Source organism: Saccostrea cucullata, unplaced genomic scaffold (assembly GCF_032062105.1).
Source record: "Saccostrea cucullata isolate Sc308-1 unplaced genomic scaffold, CSIRO_AGI_Scuc_v1 ctg17036, whole genome shotgun sequence".
Classification (NCBI taxonomy): domain Eukaryota; kingdom Metazoa; phylum Mollusca; class Bivalvia; order Ostreida; family Ostreidae; genus Saccostrea; species Saccostrea cuccullata.
Genome location: NW_026930062.1, coordinates 1 through 10,991, shown reverse-complemented (window position 1 = coordinate 10,991; position 10,991 = coordinate 1). Strand labels below are relative to the sequence as shown.

Below are 10,991 nucleotides of genomic sequence, written 5' to 3'. Positions count from 1 at the left end.
GTTTTATGATTACCAAGTTTGTGGCGTAAACAAAGAGGCCACATGGCATGTTAAATGCTTGCAAGAGGCCTGCAGCGCCACCCAAGGAAAGGTATTTCCTGAATAGCACGAAGCTTGTCAAAAATTTGAAGCAAAAATTTTTATTTAACATAACGTTGTGAACTGAATAACGTGTACCTATATAGACTGAATATGCATAAGCATGGAAACCCGATGTAGACACATAGTTATATCTGAATAAGTAACAAAACAAGTAGAGCTTTTAAAAAAAAGCCTACCGTCTTTAGCAACAACTTAAAAATTTAACTGATCTACACCTATTAGGCCGTATTATTCTTAAGGTCTCACACAAGGAAATAATTTCACTATATATTACTATAAAGCTTGAATTAAATTATTTAATTTATTAGACTCTCAGCAAAAAATTTAAGAAGGAGAAAATAAAGATTAATACTTAAACAAAAATTTGAGATCAGAAAAAATACGTCTTACGGGGCTTTTAGGGAAACAAAAATTGACAGTAAACATACCTACTCCGAAATACACGTTTCACATGTAGATAAACAGCCTTCACGCAATTCAGGAAGTTGCATCATGCGCACCTGAAAAAGATTTCCCTTTAATTCAAGGGGATAAATCTTCTTAAGATATGATATTGCTAGTACATGAGTCCGAATTTGATACTGTATGCCTAAAACAAATTGCCAAAATAAAAAAAAAAAATTCTCTATATATATGGAACTTCAATTGACTAAGTTCATTTTGATTGGCTATTTCCTTGCGTAAGACCTTTAAGACAATTAAAAGTTAATTAAATTAAATGAAATTTGCACAAAATGTCTCTGAGTTATTTATCTTTCATATACTAGTGCGTCAAAATTTATCTTTGTCCTTAAGGGATGAAAAATAGGAGATAACTCTTCCTAACAGATTATTGAATTTTAGGCTAAATTTCTGTACAAATTCATCTTTAGCATATTAATTTCAAAACTTGAAAAAAATTAATGAGTGAATTATTGAGAAAAAAATTGAAAAAATTGAAAGCTGAAATACTAGTTTTTGGCCATATGCTAAAAAATAATTTCAACTCTAATTAATGAGCTCTAATTAGCTAAGAAACATGACGTTAACTGATTTTTAAGGAATTAATTAGCAAAAAAGTGAAAACTTTAATTCTAAAACAAAGTCAGAGACTGGAAAAAATGGTTTCAAAAGAGACTTCACTAATGTACCTTGGAGCTTTGATAACAATGATCACTGATTAATGGCTGGTGATTAAGATAAGGGGTTCTTAAGCAGTGGGGGGTGATGAGGCTTTTCCATCAGTCATCAAAGAATGGAGTTTCTCTTAGAAGACCAGGCAGCTCTAAAATAAATAAACAACACAAAAGTTTACAATACTTAAAAATGTGCACCACATACAATAGCATATTCTTAGAAAAAGTCTACATGTATACAGTTAAATAATTACCATGCCAAAGAAAGGACCAAAATGGTTGCATGAACATCAATACAAAAAAGGAAGTATTCCTCACAAGAAAGGCCAGAAGAAAATAGGGACCACCAGCCCAGTCCAATCTCTAGTTCCCATAAGAAGACTAAGTAAAGAAGAGTTTCAGGACATTGTACCGCCACAGAAAAATGGGGTGTTTACAGTTATAGATGCCAAGAGCCGAAGCAGCGAGATGAAGTTTTTACGACCCGGGCCAAGTGAGGTCCAGCCAGTGGACACCTACATGGAATCTGTGACAGATGACCAAAATTCAAAATTATACAAGGTACTTCACCAAGAAAAGACTGCTAAATTGTGCAACAATGCATTCAAAGAACACTTACGAAGTTTCCTGACTGTGATGGTCCACTGGAATGGAATCAGCATGGGGAGGAAAAACGAGGCCTGGCATGGATCTTTTCCATTCGATGTAAGAAGTGCCACTATACCAGTCACCGAGAAAAGCTTTACGAAGAGGTTAGAAGATCGGGAAAGGGGGACGAAGAGCTGCACAGCTAAATGTGGCCATGGCTGTCGGTCACCTGGGTACCAGTCTTACAACAGAGGGTATGCGTGGTATGCTTTTTGGTGCAAATATTGAACCAGCGTCAACCGCCAACATGCAAAAGACCTGCAACAAAGTGGGGAAAATTATAACCGATGTAAATAAACACAGTATGAAGAAAATTCGGCAGAATATTCAAGAACTTAATGAAAAATGTGGACTTCCGGATACCCCCATCAGAGCGGAAGGAGATGCTCGGTACAATAATGCCACCTTCAGTGCCATTGGGAAAACCCCATTCCAAGCTGCCACCCAAGTGACGTATACCGTAAGTGAAAATGTAACTCAGAGGAAGAATGTGGTAGCAGTTTTCTGTGGGAATAAACTATGTAAGAAAGGTGCACCCTACGCAGCAAAGGAAAAGAGGTTACCTGCCCAGGACATGAAGACTGCACTGCAACCATTCCTCCGGAGACCACCATTGGAGACAAGAAGAGATGGGCTGGTAATTGTGTTGGTGAGTTACAGAGTGATGACCGGCCACTAGTAATATCCCATTTCACCAGTGATGGAGACAGTTCCGCTGCATCTGGTGCATCTGAAAAACAAGGACATGTGATTGAAAACCTTAAGGACTTGCGTCACTTCTTTGACTCTCAAAAAAAACAGACTGCTAAGGCTCCATTCAGCAGTCACATGTTTCCGGGAAGAACCAAGGCCATAAGAGAATCCATGCAGCGAAGATTTACCTTGGACCTGAAGCTTCGATGCAGGACAGAGTACGAGAATTGCTACAAACACTACTCCGGCGACTTATCTTTTGATGAAGCGTGCTATGTCTACTGCGGTTGATTCCCTCATAAACTGCTACCAGGGACAGTGCAGGAAGTCCTGTAAACTCTATTCCTTTTCCTGTCGTGGACTGAAAAGCAATAAGTGGAAATCTTCAGTGTTGCCTAGTGACTTTGAATTAAACATGACAGAAAAAGGCAAATGTTTGTTAAAAGACTGTATAAATTTGACTTTAGGACAAAGTAATCTTGATAGAATAAAATATCATACTTGTACACAAAAATCTGAATCTGTAAATAGGGCATATTTAAAATCAAATCCAAAATGTATTACAAGTAGTAGAAATTTTGAAAGTAGAATACATAAAGTTGTACACTCACTGAATAGGGGTCATGGAAACTCAACACTGGAACTTTGTGAATCTGTATGGGCACCTGTTGTAAAAGGAAGTAGAGTGGTCCATCATCTAAAACAACAACAAAATAGACAAAATTACTTTAAAATGAAACAAAAACTGTTAAAATATAAATTTCAAAGAAAATACTACAGATCTAAATGATATCAGCTGTACTATAAAAAATCTAAAGACACTTACAGTAAATCATTAACAGATCCAAAATTAAAAAGGAAGTTGTAAGACTGTGAAAGGGGTGGGCATTGTTGATATGAATGCATTTTAAATGTATAAAATTTGTATTTAGAATATATTTTGTGAACTATCTTACATGTAATAATTGTTTTTATGTTTCATTATGCATTGATTATTTTCAACTGTGTAAATGGGGAAAATGTGGACATTTGAATAATGTATTGTATGTGTAAAATGTGACATTTTGTTATACGAGAGAGTCTGTACATGTAAAAATGTTATATTCTTTATTATTTAGCTCATTAAAATTATTTGAATTAAAAATCTTGTTTTTCTTACCTGTGTGATGAACACAACAAAGGTTTCAGAGGTATTTGGTAGAAATATGGGTATACGGGTGTCAAAACTGTCCGTTGGTGACAAGACTACATGCCGCATTTTTATCGCATTATTGATCTTTTCAAGGGGAGACAACTCCTGAAATCAGAGAAATTTTAGTGAAAATGAGAGTTACCTGTTTCTCTTTAGGTCTCACACAAGGAAATAATTTCACTATATATTACTATAAAGCTTGGATTAAATTATTTAATTTATTAGACTCTCAGCAGAAAATTCATGAAAGAGAAAATAAAGATTAATGCTGAAACACAAATTTGAGATCAGAAAAAAATATGCCTTATGCGGCTTTTAAGAAAGAAAATGGACAGTAAACATACCTACCCCGAAATGCACGTGGGATTCACATGTTGACAAACAGCCTACACACCATCCAGGAAGTTGCATCATGCGCACCTGAAAAGAGAGTTCCTTTTAATTCAGTGGGATAACTCTGCTAAAGAAATGATATTCCTAGTACATGAGTCCAATTTTAATATTATAGGCCTAAAACAAATTGCCAAAAATGAAAAAAAAAAAAAAATTCTCATATATATGGAACTTCAATTGACTAAGTTCATTTTGATTGGCTATTTCCTTGCGTAAGACCTTTAAGAATTTCTTGATTTTGTATTTCTACATTTACTTTTTACTGGCATAAGCCCAACTACAATATTTTCGTAAATGTTGACTGACCGAGAGCTTTCGGCAAACCTTGGCCGGTTCGGTTACCTTGTTCAAACAAGAAAGGGGAAAAGAATAATGTACTAGCATGGTAACGCATGGTTTATTCTAGAAATATCCAACAACTTTCAACAATTGAATTTAGTTCATGTTCTAATCCCGAGGCCATTAGAATCACAATTTTGAAGGAGGCACCACTGCATGTTGTTTATACTGAAACTCCACAGACTGGGTGACACAGTGACGTCGAAACAATCTCTACAGCATCTACAGACTCTGCTGCTCTATGATGACGTTAATGTACCATATCACCTCAGAGATATTTCATGGCAAGTTCTTGGTCTCTGTCAACAAATCAACAAGACTACTCGGGATCTCTACAGTAATATCAATATTCGTTACAACAATTTCCATTTAACAAGATCCAGAGAGTAACTCGTTTAAGAATTAACACACTTCCTACCGTCTACATATTCAAATGAAAATGCCAATTGTTTATTCTTGTTATTTTAACACTTCAGAAAAGTCTGTTCAAAATCCTGTATCATTTATTTGCATTCCCTTTTTTTTAAATCACCTTTTCTTATCTTTTGATTTCCGATTTTTTTTTCCCCATTGTTGATATAAATGATAATACCTATTACTATTGGAACGGGTATGCTATACATCTATTTCATACTTTATAGATTTAAATATTAATTAAAAAACAATATTCATTAAAATGTTTCTCTTGGTTTTTCATATAAGGAAAAAATGCATTTATTTTTAATAGCATATTGATCAATATCCGTCGTATTAATTACACTTTAAAATCCAGCCCTCTAGATGAAAAAAAATTTAATATTTAGTAAATTCAGCATTTGATATCATATTTCGAGCTCAGAGCCCGCCATCTTAAAAATATAGAAAATATACACTATCTACCCTTTGAGTAAGTGCATTTACAATAAGGTATAACTACAATCTCATTTCCCTGATATGGGTCCATTTTAATTCTGACATATACATATGCTTATTCAGGTTTTATCTTTAAAAAGATACATCTTTGTTATATTAATTATGATTAATTATCACATAAAGTATACCAAGTTGAAAAACAGCTTTTATTCTTTAAACCATAAAAGTATGAGGATGGAAAAGCATCTGATTCTATTCTTAGATTCTTTTTTTGGATTCTGGGATCATCGTTTATCACCATTAGATTTGATACTGTATGTAACAAAATGTTATCCAAGGATGGAGACAATGAACGCTATTCAATATCAAAGTACATAAAACAATACAAAATAAGAGCAGAGTAAACACGGACCCACGAAACATCTGAGATGGCATCGAAGGACGTATCACTTTGAGTACAGGATTGTCACATATTCATGCTGGATAAGATTTGTGAGTTTTGGGTCACTAATTAATGTAAAGTATAAAGTACTATATACAATGAACCAGTTGAAACATAAATATTTAAAACTACACAAGGGATCCATTTTATATTTAGTTCAGTCGGAGGGGGGGGGGTTGAATGAAGTGATAAAAAAATGAAGAACCTAATCTATATTTTCCTTAAAATATGATAAATTTCCATGATTTATACTTTAATCAATCTTTCTAGGTTAATTATATATTTTTTTCTTGTGTGTAGCCGATAGACAGGAGACTCCTCCATGACACCTAATCCCACCTCTGATTATTTAGAGATCCGGGTTTATTCTCCTGAAATGTTTGGAGTTTTTCTTAAGGGGTTCCGACCCTCTGATAAATTTTGAATTTTCAGAAGTGAAATTTATAGCAGAGGGTCGGGACCCCTTAATTGACTTTTTAGGTTCATAACTCTTCGTTAACTTTATTTTTCTCTTCATTATTATTGCAAAATATGGTTAATGAAGTACTGTTTGGTCCATTTCCTAGAAAATTGAGCCTTATCTAACAAAATATTTATTCTGCTTATTTTCCCCTTATACATGTACGCACATATCATTGATTTTACATGAATAATTAAACGCTTACCTTCTGTTTTGTGGATCAACATTTCACCTCTCTATGGCAATGTTTTAAATTCAGCTTATCTTCTTCGCGACAAAAGAATTTGTACAAAAACTATTTGCAATAGAAATAAAGTATTGGAACATTTTTCCTGAACAATGTTTATTTTATGCTTAGAAAAACAATTTCTGTTCGAAAAACTATAAATTATTCATATTGGTGTTTTATCATCAATAACCACAAGGATGTTACAAAATGTCCTTGATAAAATAAAAAAAAGGGGTGCTTCTCATTTAAGATAAATATTTCTTAAGTATAAACCTTACAGTGAAGAACATGGGGATAACGAACAGTATTCAAGATCAAAAGTCCATAAAAGAACTCAAAACAGAGCAGAGTAAACAGGGACCTAAAAAAAAATCGGAAGTTGGGTCATGGGCGTACAACAAATAAATGAATGTATATCACGTGTTTGTCTTACCAAGTTATGAAGGGCCATTTATTTCTCTTCTAAATTTACTAATACATTGAAAATTACTTGTATTTTTTTCAAATAAATGAATTGGTCTGTTCAGTGGTTATTTTATAATTGTCCTCGTTTAAAGCTATTATCTTTAAAAAGTTGTCTTCTTAGTGCAATTCTCATTTATCCATACGTAAAAGCCCACTAAGAAATGAATGAAGATTTGTTTGCAACGATAAACATTAATTCCAGATAAATGCACAAGTTTAGGTAAATATATGTTTTTTTCTCTTGTCCTTTTAAAAGAATAAACACATTGTACATTTAAAAAAAAACTGAAAGAACAGAAACTAGTCAAGGCAAGGAAACATCAACCGTAAAAGTTTTATTTTTGTCACACGAATTGTTTTCCTTGCCTTAAAAATAAGGTCCAGGAGGAAAGTTGAATAAAGTGGGTATCTGTCAACAGATTACGGGAAACTACACGGGGTCTCTGCAGTCGTATCAATATTCTTTACAAAAATATCCCTTTCAAAAGCAACTCTTAAAAGAATGAACACACTTCCTCACAGTCTTATGTAATACTATATTTTAAAAATGAAAATGGCAATTGTTTATTTGTTATTTTGTCCCTGTTTCTTATTTATTTTTTTAATTCCTTTTTCTTGCCTCTATTATTTTTTATAAATGATGATACCATTTACTAACGAAACGTTTATTCTATTATGTATATTTTAATTCATACTTTATATATAACATTGAATATTAATCAAATGTTGAAAAATAATAATAATAGAAAAAAATGATGTTGGTTTAACTTTAAATTTGTTCGCTAGGTTCCTCATACTTGGAAAATTGTACTTATTTTTAATTGCACATTGATCAGTACACGTTGTATTAATTACATTTAAATGTCTAAACAACTAGAAGAGACAAATCGGAGGTTTAGAAAATTCTGCATTTAATATTCAATTGAATCAATACTGTGAGTCGTTTTAATTACAAGGAGTTTAAATTTCACAGTATCTCAAAATGTACCACTTGCATTGGTTTTAATGTCACGCTGCAAGAAATTAATTCAGATTTCATCTAAGTATTGAACATTTTAAGAATTAAAAAAAATGATTAAAAGTGAAGATAGCAAAATTAAAGCCATCATGATTATTTGCCAATCTATAGTATTTTACTATATGTAAACATAACAGGATTCGAATGCAAGCACTGAACATACAGGTTCTTACTGTGATACAAAAATCAAGGTCAAAAATGTAAATTTTAGCTACATAACATTGAATAAATATCAATATATATATATTTATATATTCAATAGAAATGTATATAAAAAGGCAACTCAAAAAATATATATTAATGAGCTGATGAATTAATTTAAGTTTGCATTATAACATATATGACTGAGAAATATATTACATGTAACAAGTGTATAAATTTGAAAAAAAAAATAAGAAGAAATATTAGTAGATGTTGGTTCTGAGGTTTGACAATTTAAATACAAAAGGAGAAAAAATATGCAAATATCTTTGAAGTTGCAATAAATTGTTGAATATTTTTTAGTAATAGGTAAGATTATTGTCACCATTCAAAATAACTTCTACGGATGAAGGCATTGGTAACTGCAAAACATTAAAATTATGCAAAAGGTTCTGCCTTTGCAAACGATATTTTGGACATGTTTGGACATTTGATTTTGGTATCGACATAGGAATGGAAATTACCACAGTTAATTGACAATAGATTGTCGATATGTTTAAATGTCGAGTTGAAGGCCACAGCAAGTGTTTCCTTTCTTCACGCATAAGTATAAAGGAAACTTCTTCAAACTAGGAATGACTCTAATTCTTGGCCAAATTATCCAGTATAATCGGGTTTTGGGCAGGTTACGCTTTTTATAGTCCGCTTCGTGGATTAGAAAGCGTAAACTTACCCAAACCAGATTATACTGATAATTTGGCCAAAAATTAGAGTCATTCCTGAAGTAAGCAAATACCGGTATATTTTAAGGCATTCTCTTGTAGTGTAGATTAAAGTTTGTCCAAATAATAAATGCTTTGTATAGGATTGGTAGATATATGTATATTGAATTTGAAAAAAAAAACATATATATATTTTTAAAGAATCACTTGATGGAAGTAGAAATAATGTGTATATTGCGTAATTTATAGAGTTAAAGAACATTGTGATGTATAATTTTTTAATGTATAGTTAACCTTTATTTTTGATTGATTGATTGATTTTATATTGTTTAAATTCCCTCTCGAGAATTTTACACTCATATGGAGACGTCACCGTATGCCGGTGAAGGGCTTCAAATTTTGACCTTACTCGGCACTCAGGGCCATTGAGCAGTGAGGGATTTTTATCGTGCCAACGCCTGCCGCTGACACAGGGCCTCGGTTTTTAAGGTCTCATCCGAAGGACCCGCAACTTTCACTTCAAACTGCCAAGCGCATGGCGAAGGAACAGTTGCTACCCATTTTATCGACCAGGTCAGTCGCGGCCTAGATACGAACTCACGACCTCCCGATCACGGGAGCGAGCGCTTTACCGACTGAGCTACCGTGAACGGTCCTTTATTTTTTTGAATAACCTCTTCCAACTCCATTCCATTCACCAAAATTTAAACTTTTCTGCATAGAGCAGCCTGGGCTGTAATAAACCCTGAATTCAAATAAACTTGACGTCTTAAATGTTTGTTAATCCTAAATATCATGTAAACCCGCCCATGGATCGATTTATGAAGCCTGTATTTATCCAATCAGAAAATAGTTAATATGGAATTCTGTTTTGAAAAAAAATTATTCGTTTATATAATGGTATCAAAAACTTGAAATGACAGATATTTTTTAAGAAGACTTCCGAAACAACATTTACTATGATGAACAGGGTATTTTTGGGGGCTTTAAGTGTTGTTTTGTTCAGGCTTTCAACATCTGTATCAAGGCGCTATGTTGCTAAAATGGACTTAGACGATAATATACTTCAGGAAAACCTGTTGACTGAATGTGACGCCCATTCAGTCACTATGTGCTCTGCAATTTGTGGTCCAGAGTGTACCTACTTTGGTGTCAATTTACAAAGAAAGAAATGCCGAGTTTACGGCGGATGTCATTCAACTAATTCAACAGTACCGGAAGAAGGATGGCGATACTATATCCCGGACTCTGAAGGTAATGCAAAATATACTCGCCTATGCTTCAATTCTCTATTTTTATTTTTCAGATTACTTCACAGTGATTTACGATTACCACCTTTAAGGCTGGCATATTTTCTAATCCAAATTTGTTATCAATTTTTAAATATAATTCATTATAATTAACTGAGTTTCAAGGTATATTTCGCAGTTTATAAAGCGTCAACTTGTCCAAGAATGTTATATCGTATTCCATAATTTGACATAATTACCTAATGTTCCAATGATAAGTTTTATCAATTTATATTATGACCTTGAAACACTAAAGATATGAGCAGTATATATAATTTTGGCTTAGCTGAAACCTCCATTGGTGTGTTTTATGGTATTTGGAGAAGTCTAGAATAGGCCACTTTTTGAAAATAAGCACTCAGAATGTACAGTCCCTGAAATGTTCTACTTTCCAATCTGAACGGTGAAGAACGATGAACGAACGCAGAGCGAACGGCGAGTGAACGATGTGCGAACGCTGAACGCAACTTGGTGAACAATGTGTTAACGGTGAACGGCGAGTGAACGCAGAACACAAATGGAGCGCGAACGCGAGCGCAAAGTGAACGGTGAACGAACGGTGAACGATTTATTCGGAATGCCTCCGATATTTTCCTTGCATTGAAATTATTATATTATTCTAAAAAATTTTAATTTCAGGTGCTAAAATATAAATAAATAATACAAAAAAAATAAATAAATTAAAAAAAACCCATTTTTTTTCTGCACATACCTATATTTTAAATCGATGTTTTAATAACATGATTTTAATCGCCGTAAGACATGTGTATTGTTATCGAACGCGTGTAGTTTAAATATAAATTAATCTACTTATATAGTAAATTTGCTTATTCTTTTAACTAATAAAATAACGTGGACTTTAGAAGATAAAACTACTACATATAGAATGAA

The 10,991-nt window shown here is 33.1% G+C and overlaps 1 long non-coding RNA gene across 1 annotated transcript; it reads right to left on the bottom strand.

Annotated features, from left to right (window-relative positions):
- Positions 1–2,836: 2,836 nt before the first annotated feature.
- On the bottom strand, positions 2,837–3,799 carry LOC134282799 (uncharacterized). The gene is made up of 3 exons (XR_009995357.1): positions 3,718–3,799; positions 3,170–3,255; positions 2,837–2,919 (listed from the first exon to the last, which is right to left on the bottom strand). It is a non-coding gene; the product is annotated as an uncharacterized LOC134282799 (long non-coding RNA).
- Between the last annotated feature and the right edge of the window lie 7,192 nt (positions 3,800–10,991).